Source organism: Triticum urartu, chromosome 5A, assembly GCF_056163025.1.
Source record: "Triticum urartu cultivar PI428250 chromosome 5A, HENAU_Tu73, whole genome shotgun sequence".
NCBI classification, from domain to species: Eukaryota; Viridiplantae; Streptophyta; class Magnoliopsida; order Poales; family Poaceae; genus Triticum; species Triticum urartu.
Window position 1 is genome coordinate 613,477,988 of NC_141877.1, and position 16,684 is coordinate 613,494,671.

Consider the following 16,684-nt stretch of genomic DNA (forward strand, 5'->3'; position numbering starts at 1 on the left):
GTTAGTTGCGAGATGATGTATTACAGAACGAGTAAAGAGACTTGCCGGTAACGAGATTGAACTAGGTATTGGATACCAACGATCGAATCTCGGGCAAGTAACATACCGATGACAAAGGGAACAACGTATGTTGTTATGCGGTCTGACCGATAAAGATCTTCGTAGAATATGTAGGAGCCAATATGGGCATCCAGGTCCCGCTATTGGTTATTGACCGGAGACTTGTCTCGGTCATGTCTACATTGTTCTCGAACCCGTAGGGTCCGCACGCTTAAGGTTACGATGACAGTTATATTATGAGTTTATGCATTTTGATGTACCGAAGGTTGTTCGGAGTCCCGGATGTGATCACGGACATGACGAGGAGTCTCGAAATGGTCGAGACGTAAAGATTGATATATTGGAAGCCTATGTTTGGATATCGGAAGTGTTCCGGGTGAAATCGGGATTTTACCGGAGTACCGGGAGGTTACCGGAACCCCCCGGGAACCATATGGGCCTAGATGGGCTTTAGTGGAAAGGAGAAAGGGGCAGCCCAAGGTGGCCGCGCGCCTCCCCCTCCCCCTAGTCCTATTAGGACTAGGAGAGGTGGCCGGCCCCCCTTCTCTCTCTTTCCCCCTCGGGGAATCCTAGTCCAACTAGGATTGGGGGGGAGTCCTACTCCCGGAAGGTGAAGGACTCCTCCTGCGCCCTCCTCCTGGCCGGCGCCCCCCTCCCCCTTGGCTCCTTTACATACTGAGGCAGAGGCACCCTAGAAACACACAAGTTGATCCACGTGATCTATTCCTTAGCCGTGTGCGGTGCCCCCAGCCACCATATTCCTCGATAATACTGTAGCGGAGTTTAGGCGAAGCCCTGCTGCTGTAGTGCATCAAGATCGTCACCACACCGTCGTGCTGACGGAATTCTTCCCCGACACTTTGCTGGATCGGAGTCCGGGGATCGTCATCGAGCTGAACGTGTGCTCGAACTCGGAGGTGCCGTAGTTTCGGTGCTTGATTGGTTGGATCGCGAAGACGTACGACTACTTCCTCTACGTTGTGTTAACGCTTCCGCAGTCGGTCTGCGTGGGTACGTAGACAGCACTCTCCCCTCTCGTTGCTATGCATCACCATGATCTTGCGTGTGCGTAGGAAAATTTTTGAAATTACTACGAAACCCAACAAAAGCTTGTCATTTGCCTCTTCAGTTAGAACATAAAGCATATTGGGAAGTTAAAGAACTCAACTATGATTTCAAACTTGCTGGTGAAAAGAGGTTATTTGATATTAGCTCACTAGATGAATGGAGAACCCAAGCTTATGAAAATGCAAAGTTATTCATAGAAAAAGTTAAAAGATGGCATGACAAAAGAATTCAAAAGCGTGAGTTTAAAGTTGGAGAATATGTTCTTTTGTACAACTCTTGTTTTAGATTTTTTGCAGGAAAGCTCCTCTCGAAATGGGAAGCCCCATACATCATCGAGGAGGTTTACCGGTCTGGAGCCATCAAAATAAATAACTGCGAAGGTACTAACCCGAAGGTTGTTAATGGGCAACGAGTAAAGCATTATATCTCAGGTACGCCTATCAATGCTGAAAGTAATATTATCCAAACTTTGACACTGGAAGAACACATAAAAGAGCCCTTCCGAAACACTCTAGAATCGTGAAAATAAAGAGGTACGTGATACGCTAAGTAAACGGACTCCAAATAATCCGCAAAAATATTTTTTATCTGTTTTGGAATATTTAAAATTTTGGAAATAAAGAAACTTCCAGGAAGCGTCCCCTGGTGGGCACAAGGCGCGCCCAAGTGGGTTGTGCCCACCTGGGACACCCTCCATACTCCGTTTTTCTACCATATACTTGTCCTCCAAGATAAAAAAAATCTATATATACTTTCTGACCCTTTTGATCACCGTATCATGGTGAAATCTATTCTCTTTTTCCATGATGTTTTCTGTCAGATCCCATCTACCATGGCCTCTTCAAGCTCCTCCAAGGACAAGTTCTTGAAGAACGTCATCAACCCATATTTGCGGGAAGTGGTGCAGCACCCTCAGGTCATCTAGATGCATGAGGGGGTGCTTCACCTCCGCGATGTATCATGTCCCAAGGAGACGGGAACCGTGGAGGCCAGGCTTGAAGCGGTGGAGCAAGATGTCTTCTGGTGCAAGGGGATGGTGGAGTGTGGGCTCAATGCCAATCACCTCATGATCACAAACATTTCCCGTGATCTCAAGGTGGATGGCAATCCCATGAAGGACATCATCTTCACCCTCAACGAGCAAATCAACTTTCTCCAAAGCCAGATCTATGATCTTGAAAACCAAGTCTTTGAATATGAGGCGAGGTTTAAAGGTATGAGTTTGGCTGCTGGTTGCTGGACTCATGGGACTCACTCCTCTTATGATGGTGGGCAGAAAAGAGCTTGATATCTACTACACAACCTTCTTCTTGTAGAAGTTGTTGGGCCTCCAAGTGCAGAGGTTTGTAGGACAGTAGCAAATTTCCCTCAAGTGGATGACCTAAGGTTTATCAATCTGTGGGAGGCATAGGATGAAGATGGTCTCTCTCAAGCAATCCTGCAACCAAATAACAAAGAGTCTCTTGTGTCCCCAACACACCCAATACAATGGTAAATTGTATAGGTGCACTAGTTCGGCGAAGAGAAGGTGATACAAGTGCAATATGGATAGTAGATATAGGTTTTTGTAATCTGAAAATATAAAAACAGCAAGGTAACTAATGATAAAAGTGAGCACAAACGGTATTTCAATGCGTTGAAACAAGGCCTAGGGTTCATACTTTCACTAGTGCAAGTTCTCTCAACAATAATAACATAATTGGATCATATAACTATCCCTCAACATGCAACAAAGAGTCACTCCAGAGTCACTAATAGCGGAGAACAAACGAAGAGATTATGGTAGGGTACGAAACCACCTCAAAGTTATTCTTTCTGATCGATCTATCATAGAGTTCATACTAGAATAACACCTTAAGACACATATCAACCAAAACCCTAATGTCACCTAGATACTCCAATGTCACCTCAAGTATCCATGGGTATGATTATACGATATGCATCACACAATCTCAGATTCATCTATTCAACCAACACAAAAGTACTTCAAAGAGTGCCCCAAAGTTTCTACCGGAGTGTCAAGACGAAAACGTGTGCCAACCCCTATGCATAGGTTCATGGGCGGAACCCGCAAGTTGATCACCAAAACATACATCAAGTGGATCAATAGAATACCCCATTTTCACCACGGGTATCGCACACAAGACATACATCAAGTGTTCTCAAATCCTTAAAGACTCAATGCGATAAGATAACTTCAAAGGGAAAACTCAATCCATTATAAGAGAGTAGAGGGGGAGAAACATCATAAGATCCAACTATAATAGCAAAGCTCGCGATACATCAAGATCGTGCCGACTGAAAAAACACGAGCGAGCGAGCGAGAGAGAGAGAGAGAGAGAGATCAAACACATAGTTACTGGTACATACCCTCAGCCCCAAGGGAGAACTACTCCCTCCTCGTCATGGAGAGCACCGGGATGATGAAGATGGCCACCGTAGAGGGATTCCCCCTCCGGCAGGGTGCCGGAACGGGTCTAGATTGGTTTTCGGTGGCTACGGAGGCTTCTGGCGGCGGAAGTCCCGATCTTCTACTCCCCGAAGTTTTTAGGGTATATGGACATATATAGGAGGAAGAAGTACGTTGGTGGATCTCCGGGCTGTCCACGAGGCAGGGGGCGCGCCCAGGGGGTGGGCGCCCCCCCCCCCCCCGCACACACACACCCTCGTTGGCAGCCCGGGACTCTTCTAGTCCATCTCCGATACTTCGTGGGCTTCTTCTGGTCCAAAAATAAGTTCCTTGAAGTTTCAGGTCAATTGGACTCTATTTGATTATCCTTTTCTGTGATACTCTAAAACAAGGAAAAAACAGAAACTGGCATTGGGCTCTAGGTTAATAGGTTAGTCCCAAAAATCATATAAAATAGCATATAAATGCATATAAAGCATCCAAAATTGATAATATAATAGCATGGAATGATCAAAAATTATAGATATGTTGGAGGCGTATTAGCCACTGCCATGGAAATCTGAGGACAAGATCTCTCCTTCATCACCACCATCATCTCCTTCACCACCAAAAGAGAACTGAATATCGGGTATGGGCACTCCCCTTGGCTTCTGCCAAGGCTTGGGGAGGTGCCCCGGTATCGTATCATCCCACTATCTTTTTGCTTTGACTTATTTTAGTTTGGTCATTTGCTTTTAGATGAAATAAAGTTTAGTTTGATCCTTTCTTATTTGAGAGTTTGCTTAGTGATCTATCCTTGTAATCGTGTGCAAGTTATATAATAAAGTTAGTCTGAGTTTTTGCTTTCTTTACTTTCATGTTGCAAATAAAAGGAAAGAAATAAAGAAAGAAAAAGAGAAAGGAGATAAATGAAGAAAGGAAATAAATCAATAAGATTATATAGTAATCCTATGGTAGGTGATGACACCACATAAGGAAAAGTATAAGTAGAAAATTTTACTAGAGATTGACAAACATAGCATTGTTCAATGATGCAACTCATGAAAGAATTAATAATGGAAGAGAAGATTCACATATAGATATACTATGCTAGAAATCTTTTGTGATTGTGAGCCCTCATCAAAATATTATATGCCAAAATTGTTGACGTTGGACAAGGAAGACAACTCAATGATTTATGTTTTTTATATTCACATAGAAGTCATATATTCATAGATCCTTTAACATGTGATGCTTTCCCCCTATCTTTGCTAGCCAAAAATTTCGCACTAAGTAGAGATACTACTTGTGCATCCAAAAACCCTTGAACCCAAATATTTTGCAAGTGTCCACCATACCTACCTAGGGATTGAGCAAGATCCCTCAAGTAAGTTGTCATCAGTGCAAAAAGGCAATAAAAATTTCTTCTAAAAGTGTGAGATCATTTAGTGTAAGAGAAAATTGAGCGTTGTACGAACTTGGATGACAACTAATAAAAGCAACATACTGCATAATAAATGTTGTCATCTTAAGGGGAAATACAACGTGACGTTCTCTTGCACTAAGGGGTTGAGAATACAAACAAGTAAGCGCATGGCAACCTCTGCTTCCCTCTGCGAAGGGAGTATCTTTTACTTTTATGCAAAGATTCAAAGTTTTTCTCTCTATTCTTTTTATTTTTCTCTTTTGGCAAGCATCATGTGGTGAGGAAAGATCTAGGCACATATGTCCAGTTGAATATAGATGGCATGAGTTATTATCATTGGCATCACCCTTGAGGTGAGTATGTTGGGAGGCGAAACTATAAGCCCCTATCTTTCTATGTGTCCGGTTGAAACGTTTTGCGCGTGGGTACAAGGTGAGTGTTAGCAATCATAGAAGACTATATGATGGTTGAGTATGTGGACTTGCCTAAAGGCTCCGACACGTGACCCTTCCTAAAAAGATGATGAATTGTAGTTGCAAAGTTGACTGAGAACATGGTTTGTCGGTTTCTACTAGAGTTTTTGCATTATACTTCGATTGTGTGATGAACTATTACTTATTCATGAGAAGTATATGATAAAAGTTCTATGATAAAGGTCCTATGTTTAATGTTGTTGTTATAATAATCAACATGATGCTTCTATGCCCGTATTTTGTTTTTATCGACACCTCTCTCTCAAAGCATGTGGACATGTTTTTCAATTTCGGTTTTCACTTGAGGACAAGCGAGGTCTAATCTTGGGGGAGTTGATATGTCCATTTTGCATAATGTCATCTTACTATTATTTATAATGTTTTTATCCATAATAATGCTTTTTGGAGTATTTCTAATGCTTTTTCTCTCATAATTTGGAAGGAACACACCAAGAGGGGAATTCCGGCAGTTGGAAATCTGGACCTGGAAAAGCTATGTCAGGGCACCTATTCTGCACAACTCCAAATGAGCTGAAACTTCACGGACATTTTTATGGATTATTTAAGAATTACTGGAGCCAATAAACACCAGATGGGGGCCACTAGGTGGGCACAACCCACCTGGGCGCGCCAGGCGTGTCCTGGTGGGTGGTGGGCTCCTCAGCCTACCTCTGGTGCCCATCTTCTAGTATATAAGTCATTTTGACCTGGAAAAAAAATAAAAGGAGGACTTTTAGGACGAAGTGCCACCACCTCGAGGTGGAACTTGGGCAGGAGCACTTTTGCCCTCCGGCGGAGCGATTTCGCCGGGGGAACTTCCCTCCCGGAGGGGGAAATCATCGTCATGATCATCACCAACAACTCTCCCATATTGGGGAGGGCAATCTCCATCAATATATTCAACAGCACCATCTCCTCTCAAAGCCTAGTTCATCTCTTGTGTTCAATCTTGTTACCGGAATTATTGGTGCTTGTGGGTGACTAGTAGTGTTGATTACATCTTGTAGTTGATTACTATATGGTTTATTTGGTGGAAGATTATATGTTAAGATCTACTATGCTATTTATTACTCCTCTGGTCATGAACATGTTTATCATTTGTGAGTATTTACTTTTGTTCTTAAGGTCACGGGAGAAATCATGTTGCAAGTAATCATGTGAACTTGATATGCGTTCGATGTTTTGATAGTATGTATGTTGTTATTCCCTTAGTGGTGTCATGTGAACATCGACTACATGACACTTCACCATATTTGGGCCTAAGGGAATGCATTGTGGAGTAGCAATTAGATGTTGGGATGCAAGAGTGACAGAAGCTTAAACCCCAGTTTATGCGCTATTTCGTAAGGGACCGATTGGATCCAAAAGTTTAATGCTATGGTTAGAATTTATTCTTAATACTTTTCTCGTAGTTGCGGATCATTGCGGGAGGGTTAATCATAAGTAGGAGGTTTGTTCAAGTAATAAAAACACCTAATCACCGGTCCACCCACATATCAAATTATCAAAGTAGCAAACACAAATCAAACCATCATGATGAAAGTGACAAGATGAAATTCCCGTGTACCCTCAAGAATGCTTTGCTTATCATAAGAGACCATTTTGGCATGTACTTTGCCTCAAAAGGATTGGGATACCTTGCTTCACTTTTGTTACTATTATTGTTACTTGCTCATTACAATTTCAGCACTTGCAGACAATATCTGACCGGAAACTACTTGTCATTTCCTTCTGCTCCTCGTTGGGTTCGACACTCTTACTTATCGAAAAGAGCTACAATTGATCTCCTATCCTTGTGGGTCATCAGAGGCCTCATGGTTGAAACAAACTACAAAAGAAGTGGCAAGAAAATGATTGCCTTCAGATCAAACAATCTATCTTGTACGCAACAACTGAAGACTAGTCTGACTTGTGGTTTCTACGTCTGCATTCACATGAAAGAATTCATATGGTCCGTGAAAACGTTACAGCAACATGATAAAATCCTCAAATGGGGTCAAGAACTACAAAACAATTCGGCCGAAGTTGACGTAGTGCTCAAAGAACTACAACTCAAGTCGTCTGATATATTCTATAATAACACCGAACAAGATGAGTCCAACACTACTAGGAAAAGGCCTACTAATGGCGCACCAGTTTTGCCTACTAATGGCGCATCACTGGTGCGCCATTAGTATCACGCCACTAGTATTTTTTACTAATGGCGCACCACTGGTGCGCCATTAGTATCTGGTATACTAATGGCGCACCACCAAGTGCGCCATTAGTATATAACACCATGCGTCATTAGTATGCCTCCCAGGGCCATATTTAACCATGTGCTTTGGCACACTAATGGCGCACTGCGGATGGATGCGCCATTAGTATACTTGGCATACTAATGGCGCACTCTTTAGTGATGCACCATTAGTATGAATATTAGGGGTTTTTTTACTTTTCTGACTTTTGCACAGGTTATAAAATATATTATTTGACAGAATATAGACAGTAGCACACAGCAACAGCAGATTCATCGAATACAATAGAAGATTAGTCTCCGAATACAATTCATCATATTAGTCTCCGAATTCAAAAGACCGAACAAAGATAAAACATTACTAATCCTAACAAGTCCTACTAATCATCATCATACAACTTCTACTCGTTATTCATAACAAGTCATACGATCATCATCTTGATAGTCATCGAACCAACCCTACTTAATTTTTCTTAGCACATGATCATCAGTATTATGCAGGACCTAAATACCCTATTTAACCTAAAATAGCATAAAACAATATAGACCCTGACTCTCCATTATGGAGAATGGAGAACATCTGTCTCCAATTCTTGCGCTTCGCTTCCTTTTGCTTCCAAGAAGCTCCTTACGACTGTCCATACATTTTTTCCATCCTTTAATTTTCATGTCTCCACTTCTTTTAGAAATCTCGTATGGACAGTTGAGATTCGGAGGACGACCTGGCTGTATGTTCAAAACATTAACACTACCTTTCTGATACATCATATGAGGCACACAATTCTCTGGTATTATCTGTTGAAAAACATAGTAATAACTTCATAGTTAGCAATGATGTACTAGTTTTAGAAGTATGCAAAAGATGCACGGATGTCGTAATAGTAAAAATCTTACCAGGGTATCTCCATGGTAGTTACCGTAGTTGAACACATGCACTAGTGGCACGTATTTACCATAATGTTGAGGAGTTTGATTGTGGATAATGTAATTCTCAATGTCAGTACAAAATCCGACCAGATGATTTTTCTCCTTGTAAGTTGTTAATTCGGGGCCATCGGTGTAGTGGGTTTTGTCTACCATCTCCCACACATTCTTTGAACAATAAAAATAAGCTGTCAATGGAAATAAGCCGTCAACTATTTTGAAATAAACAATATAAATTAGCTAATAACTATGTTTGAGAAACTCACATAGCGGTAGAACTGGAGGCGTATCAACAAGGACCCAAATGTCCATATTGTCTTGGTTGATGTCAGGATTACCAAGATCCATGGTGATAAGCATACCCTCATCAAAACCATACATCTTGCAAAATGCTTCCAAATTTTTGCAACCAAAATGGGTTACGCTCTCAGAATTATATAGATTTACTTCAAAGTCCACATCGTGATGAGTCCTTAGGTGAATTTTCTTTGTTTCAGAAATTTCATGGTCTTCAAAATCCATCCTCTCCAAGACATAGCGTCTTGCATGGCATGGGATAATCTATACTAGAATTGTAAAAGATGAAAATTACACGTTGAAATAGTTGAAGTCATGCTTAATTATGAAAATAACACTTGTCGTCGTTGTGTACCGTTTCAACTTCGAAGGTCTCCACGAGCTTAATGCTGAAGCGTCGATCATCGTCCAGGTGAGGCATGTCGCACAGACCTCGATCGTCGTGGCACCAGTCGGACTCCGCCGGGAGACTTTCGCCGTCCCTTTCGTCGTCCGATGATGATGACGACATATCCTATGTTCATAATTCAAAACTACATCATTTAGGGTTTGTTGACACCGAGGCATCCTAAAATCTAAGCTTTTATCATTTAGGGTTTGTCGACACCGAGGCACCCTAAAAGCCTAAGCTTTCATCATTTAGGTTCTTATCGACACCGAGGCACCCTAAAAGCCAAGGTTTTATCATTTAGGGTTTGTCGACGTCGAGGCACCCTAAAAGCCTAAGCTTTCATCATTTAGGTTTTGTCGACGCCGAGGCACCCTAAAAGCCTAAGCGTACATCATTTAGGTTCTCATCGACACCGAGGCACCCTATAGAAGCCAAGTTAAGTTTTCATCATTTAGGGTTTATCGATGCCGAGGCACCCTAGGTTGGGCCTAATCACTTGGCACTAATCACTTGGCTCTATTGCCACCTATGTTGGGTTTATCATCTAGGGTTTAGGGCCTAATCACTTGGCTCTATTGCCACCTATGGTTTAATGCAGCAAGAATGGTAGGGAAGTTGATCCTACTTAACTAAGTACTAAGATACCCCGGCCCATGCATTAGTCGCAAGTACCCCATATATCCTATTTTTAGCAAAGTCATGCTAAAATTCACGGAAAATTTCAGCATGACCTTTGCTGAAAATAGGACATATGGAGTACCCGAATTTGCCGGAACGGAAGTTAATCGACATTCTGCCAAACTCAAGGGCCTCTCGGGGTACCTGCAAATTCATCATGACACAATGGTCAGAGACAAAACCCAGCAACTTTACAAGTCTTTCACAGATTTGTTTGCAAGTTCTGATATGTAATAAAGATGAGCCTCAAAGATGAGCCTCCAATGCTGATTTGTTTGCCTCAAGACAAGATGAACCTCCAATGCAACAAGTAATAAAATGTTTGCAAGTTCTGATATGTTTGCAAGATGAACCTCCATTGCAACAGTCTTAGACATTAGGACACTACAATGATCTACAACCTTATGTAAAGTGCCAACTCCACAGATTTCTTTTTCACAGCTTTTATATTATTTCTAGAAGCAACACAACAGGGTTAAACACCAGAATCTTCAGTCTAATTAAACCCTAAAATAAACATTTCTCTTTCCCCTCCCCCCTCCTATCCCTCTATCTCTCTTTCCCAGCTCCAACCCCAAACACAAATTAAGTTAGCCATGGTTTAAACACCAGCTCATTCATTCTCACCTCTGGTCCAGGTGCTCTTCTCCTCCTCGTGCCTCTATCCTGTCGCTCAGCCCAGGAACACCTGCACATTCACAGCAAAAAGCAACAGCTTGTTCAAACACTTCTTTTTTACTGTGTTATTCCAGCTAGGAAAAAAACTTTGCTTCAAAAGCAAATAAGAGCAGGAGTGCAAGCATCTAATGCTTGCTGCTCTTCTTCTTGCCACTTGCAGCACTGCAACTTGCCTCCTGATCCTCCTAATGCACCATCACAAAATTAATTTCAGGTTACCTGAGAGGAGAGGAGGAAGAGAGGAGAAGAGAGGCAGAGGAGGAAGAGAGGAGAAGAGAGGCAGAGGGAGGAGGAAGAGAGGAGGAAGAGAGGAAAAGAGAGGCAGAGGGAGGAGGGTTACCTGACCACGATGAGGAGGCGCGGGGGCTGCGATGGAGACGGAGGCGTGGGGGCGGCGGTGGCGTGGGGGCGGCGACAGAGACGGAGGCGCGGGGGCGGCGGCGGCGTTGCGGCGGCGACGAAGATGGAGGCGCGGGGGCGGCGACGGCGTGGGTCGGGGCAGCGGGGGGAATTAGCTAGGGGGCGAGGGAGAGGGACGAAGGGGATCTGGCAAGAGGGAGGGAATTAGCTAGGGGAATCTTACTAATGGCGCACCTGCGGTCGATGCGCCATTAGTAATCTTTTTTTTACATAGCAATGGCGCACCAGGCAGAGGTGCGCCATTAGTAATCTTTTTTTACATAGCAATGGCGCACCAGGCAGAGGTGCGCCATTAGTAATCTTTTTTTATATATAGCAATGGCGCACCAGCCAGAGGTGCGCCATAAGTAATTTTTTTTGTTGCATGTAATAATTTTTTAGAAAATGAATATGAATATGAAACAGTAATATTTTTTATAAAAACAGTAATAATTGTTGTTTAACAACAATTGTAGTCTACACTTTTTTATTATTATTATTTTTAAATGAAGAGGGGAGAGGAGGCGCGGGTGGGATCGAGATCGAGATGGAGGGGGAATCGAGATCGAGATGGAGGGGGATCGAGATCGAGTGTCCTCATGAATATTCAATATTTTATCAAATTGAATATGAAAAAATATCATCAAATTTGAAAAATTATTCATGAATTCAAAAAGTGCCCATGAAATTTAAAAATATTCATGATATCAAAAAGTGGCCATGAAATACAACCGAGAAATGAAGACTACGATTTAAATACAGTCGATCTTAGCTAGGTATCTGTTCATAATCTTCTTGCCCTTCTTTTTCGGAAATGGAGTTCTTCTGTGGAACGGACGTCCTTTAGGTAGGGTGGTCCTGCTTCTTCTTGTAGTGTATGCTGCTACTTCATCGTCGTCGTCATGTTCGATCTTCGGGTAGCCGTACTTGTCGAAGTCTTGCTCATTGGCTACTCCATCCATTCCGATGATCTTCCTTTTGCCTCTCCTCACGACAACACGACTGGGCTTTGACGGGTCGGTAATGAAGAAGCATTGGTCCACTTGGGAAGCCAGTACCCATGGCTCATTTTTCACGGTGACGTTTGCGCCCGTGGTCTTGGATTTGGCTTCGGGTATAACCATGGTGGTGAAATACCGGTCTTCTTTTAGGACGCTCTTGGCCCATCTGACATGGTACATCGGGACCTTCTCTCCAGCGTAGCTCAGCTCCCAGATCTCCTCGATCCTTCCATCGTATCTGTCCTTGTCGTTACCGGTGTAGGATTCCATCGTTACCCCGGAGTTCTGATAACCATCGCTCTTCATGTCCTTGTCCTCGGTGTAGAATGTGTAGCTGTTGATATCGTACGCCTAGGCAAATATGAGTTGTTCTTCCGCGGAAGAATCCTCATGTAAAGGGTACGACAGAAGCTTCTACTTGAACCAACGCGTGAAACATGAGTTGTGCTCTTTGATTATATCTCCGTCCGTCCTCTGTTGGCCTTGGTCATTGTACGTCTTCTCAATAAAGGTTTTGTGCTCTACCACCCAAGGATCGACCACTTCTATGTGTTGTAATGCGACTAGGTTTGCTCTTTCAAAGTTCGCGAGTCGACCCTCGAAGTCGACATGCATTTCGCGGCGACCCTCATGGTGACCCCATCCAGCGAGCCTGCCGAGGTGCCTGTTGACGGGCAGACCAACGGGGTTCTCGATGCCTAGATAATTCGTGCAGTAGGAGATGCACTCTTCGGTCAGAAAGCCCATGGCTATACTTCCCTCTGGACGTGACATGTTGCGAATGTATCCTTTGATGACACCATTCATCCTTTCGAATGGCATCATGCTGTGCAGGAACGTCGGCCCGAGTTGGATGATATCCTCCACGATATGGACCAGCAGATGCACCATAACGTCGAAGAATGCGGGCGGGAAGTACATCTCAAGCTCGCATAGTATCACCACGATCTCTTCCTGTAGCCTTCTGAGTTGCCTCACGCCAACCGACTTCTGAGAGATGACGTCGAAAAAGTTGCATAGGCCAAATAGCGTTTCACGGATTGCAACTGGAAGTATCTGCGTCATCAGCACGTGACAGTCGTGAGACTTCATCCCGCTGAACTTCTGCTTCGCTGGGTCTAGGTATCTGCTTATCTTCCCCGCGTAACCGTAAGGAAGTTTTACTCCTACAAGGCAGGTGAAAAACTGCTCGATCTCCTCCTGACTTAGAGTGAAGCACGCGAGAGGGTAGTCATTTCCGGTCTTCTTGGCCTTTTTGCCTTTGCGACGACTTTCTGTGTCCTGCTTTGCCTCATCATCATCATCATTAGCGTGAAGCTCCTGCCTGATGTCCATTGATTTCAAGTCTGCCCTTTCTTTCGTCCCATCTTTGGTCCTCTCTAGCATGTTGAGTAGGGTACCAAGCAGACTCTCGCACACGTTCTTCGTGATATGCATGGCATCAAGGCTGTGAGGCACACGGTGGATCTTCCAGTACGACAAGTCCCAGAAAACAGACCTCGTTTTCCATACCTTCAGCAGCGGCTCTGGCGCCTTTCGCTTCTTTTCCGGCTCTGGCGCCTTTTGCTTCTTTCCCGGCAGTGGGCAATCTTTCCAATTTTTCAACAACCCGTCTATTTCCTCGCTGCTCCTCGTACGCGGGTGTCTTCGGAGTTCGGTTTCACCATCGAACAGATCCTTGAGTTTCCTCCACGGGTCATCGTCGCGAAGCCACCTTCGATGTCCCATGAACATAGTTTTCGAAGACCCGGGATCTCTATCTAGTTGGCGATACGTTGCGTCATCCATGCACCTGACGCATCCAGAAAATCCGTGGACCACCTGCCCCGCGAGATAGCCGTAACTGAGATAGTCGTGCACCGTCGTGAGCAGTGCGGCTCTCATAGGGAAATATTCTTTTTCTGCGGCGTCCCACGTATTGGCTGGCGTTTTCCACAGCGTGTCTAGCTCCTCTTTCAGCAGCCCCAGATACAGATTGATGTTGTTCCTTGGTTGTTTCAGCCCTTCAATTAGCATACTCATGTGAATGTACTTCCTCTTCATGCACAACCAGGGGGAAGGTTGTACATCCACACAAACACAGGCCAGGTGCTACGTGTGCTTCTCTGGCTGCCAAACGGATTGACTCCATCGGTGCTCGTGCCCAGCATGATGTTCCTTGGATCCTTCCCAAATTCTGAGTGTTCGAAGTTCAACGCTTGCCACTAGCTCCCATCCTTAGGGTGACTCAGCATCTTGTCTTTTTTTATTTATTTCCGGATCATTTGCGTCATCTTCTCGCTTCTTCTCCTCCCTATCCGCGTGCCAACACAGGAGCTTTGCTACCTTAGGGTCCATGAAATACCGCTGCAGACGAGGAGTGATCGGAAAGTACCACACCACTTGTCAAGGAGCTTTCTTCCTCTTCTTGTATCGAGTGACGCCGCACACCGGACATATGGTAGACTCCGCGTGCTCGCCCCGATAAATGATGCAATTGTTCATGCACACATGGGATTTCACTTGGGGTAAATCCAGAGAACACACAACTTTCTTCGCCTCCTCGAAACTGGTCGGGAACTTGTTCCCCTTGGGAAGACGTTCGTGCCAGAATGACATGTTCTCGTCGAAGCATGCATCGGTCATTTTGTGTTTTACCTTCATCTCCAAAGCCATGAGCGTTACTTTCAGGCGGGTATCCTCGGGTCTGCATCCTTCATACAATGGAGTAACCGCGTCTATCTCCAGTTGATCCAGCTTGGCTTTCTCTCGGGCGGCAGCTCTTGCGTTATCCGTCTGCTTGAGAAGCAGCTCTTGAATATGAGGGTCCTGCACCCAGCCCATCGATGGTCCGTCGTCGTCTGCTCCTCCGGCATCTAGATCTTCATGATCATGCCCTTCGTCTGCTCCGGCATCTTCCTCATCATCATGTCCGGCATCTTCTACATGATGACTGTGTACAGCATCACCGTCGTGATCATGTCCTGGAGACTCTTCATCTTCTCGCCCGCCCGAGCCGCGGTGGTTGTCTTGCTGCCCTTCCTCATTTCTTTCCCGGCCCCTATGGACGACTTCATAGTCATCTTCATCACCTTGCCACTGATAGCCATCCATGAAACCATGCAAGAGCAGGTGGTCCCGCACCTGCCCGGAATCCGAGTCCGCTATAAGGCTCTTCAGCTTGCATCTTCGACATGGACATCTTATCTCTGTCTCGTTCTTTTGAAGCATCTCGGCCTTCGCGGAGCTCAAAAACCTATTCATGATGCCTTCGGTCATCGTGCGGACCATGGTGGCCTGCGGGGTAGAGCAAAACGATATTTTAGAACCAAGAAAAAATTTGGCATGACTTTCCCTAAAAATAGGACCAAAAAGAATGCATAGTGCAAAAATTCTCGCCGAAACGGAATTGAATCAACATTCCGGCAAAATATTGGCAACTATCGCATTTCAAATACCGGTACCTGCAAAGACAAACATATATGCAACACCACAAACATATGCAACACCACAAACATACATAGATCTAGCTAGGCCAGAAAAAGTGCATGTGCACGTTGTTGGAGCGAGCTAGGGAGAAAAAAGTAGATCTACAACATGAAGATAGCTTTCCCCTTACTTACCTATCAAAAAAAGGTAATTTCAACACTTAATTTTGATGAATCTATGGTGCAAATGAGGTGAGGAGGAGGAGGCAGCCGACAAGCTTAGAGAAGGAGGTGGGGGGAATGTAGTGGGGAAAGTGAGTGTGTAGGTGTGGCTGTCCAAAAATATCTAGCTGGTCCCAGGTTACTAATGGCGCACCACAGAGACATGCGCCATTAGTAACCCAACATACTAATGGCGCACCACACAGACATGCGCCATTAGTAGTTTTGCAAAAAAGTAAAAAAAATAATTTTTATACTAATGGCGCACCGTGGCACAGTGCACCATTACTAGTTTAAACTAGTAATATCGCACTATGCAACGCTGCACCATTAGTAGTTTTGCAAAAAAGTAAAAAAAATACAGTAGTGGCGCACTCTATGGCTGGTGCGCCATTAGTAGTTCTAACTACTAATGGCGCACTCTGCCCGGATGCGCCATTAGTATGTTTGAAAAAATGAAAAAAACATTTTATTACTAGTGGCGCACTGTGTGCCTGGTGCGTCATTAGTGTCTTCCACACTAACGGCGCACCAACAGATGGTGCGCCATTAGTATATAGTAATGGCGCACCACATGTCTGGTGCGCCATTAGTGTCATTTCCATCTATAGCCCTTTTCCTAGTAGTGCAACCAACAAAAGGGCCTAACCTAGCTTATGAAAGAGGGCACAACTACAACCGTGACTAAACATATTTTGCCTGTTAACTATGTTGTTTTACTTTATCAGCAGAACATATTTGATGATGATGTATTTTGCGTTACTCATTTATTCTTAATGTACTTCTCGTTCTTTATTCTGAATTATTACCACTAGTTTTATTCCTGATTTGCTCCCATTTTTGTGAAATGTTCTCTATTTCCATCAGCTAATGCTGATGCTGCCATGGCAGCATTTTTATTCTATCCTGGTGCAACAATCAGTGGCGGGCACTAATAAGCGCCCACCGCACATACTTTACACAGCAGTGGCGAGCATTGTAACTGGCCCGCCATTGGTAAGGTTTGATACGTATCCAATGTATCTATAATTTTTC